The sequence below is a fragment of the Rattus rattus genome, chromosome 8 (genome assembly GCF_011064425.1).
Source record: "Rattus rattus isolate New Zealand chromosome 8, Rrattus_CSIRO_v1, whole genome shotgun sequence".
In the NCBI taxonomy this organism is placed as follows: Eukaryota; Metazoa; Chordata; class Mammalia; order Rodentia; family Muridae; genus Rattus; species Rattus rattus.
The window spans coordinates 48,599,036-48,599,782 of NC_046161.1; positions in this window are offsets into that span (position 1 = coordinate 48,599,036).

Sequence of the window (747 nt, forward strand, 5' to 3'; positions counted from 1 at the left end):
TCCGGGTTCAATGAGAGACCCTGTCTCAAAAAATAAGGTGGAGAGTGATGTAGAGGAAGACACCCAACTTGTAACTTCCAGACTTATGCGTGGATAAATACCTGTGTGCATGTGTGCACATGCACGTGTGTGAATATGTGCACATACATGTGTGTGAACACACCACACACCACACACACACACACACACACACACACACACACACACACACACACTGAACATATACAAAAAATGTTTTCCCACCTCTTGTGGTCTTATTCCCAGATCTATATCATGCGCAGCAGGTACCTTACACAATTTGAAGTAGGAGGAAATCAGCATGGAACTTCCCCACCAAAGCACAAAAGCCCCTGTGAGGGCAAGATACAGTGAATATAAATCCAGGGCTCTGTTCACAGGGGCAGTGCTGTGACTGTACCTTGTGTCTGCTCGTCCACTGAGGCAAAGACTGGAGGTTAGGAGAAAAGAGGTCACAGTCATCAGCCCATCTGCTGGCCCAGAGATCATGGAGACCCTGCCTGCTCCTCACCAGGCTGCCACCATAGCTTCCTGCTAATGACTCTAGTCAGACAAAATGTCTGGTCCCAAAGCTTCACAGAGGAGAGCCATCTACCAGTGCAGAGGTAATAGGACTCCTGTGGGCCGCAGGCATCGGGGAGGGTGCGAGTACAGGCAAATGAGCTGTATCAAGCACAGATATAAAGGACTGCAGCCATCAGGGCTTACTTAACACCAGTGCTCACCGGG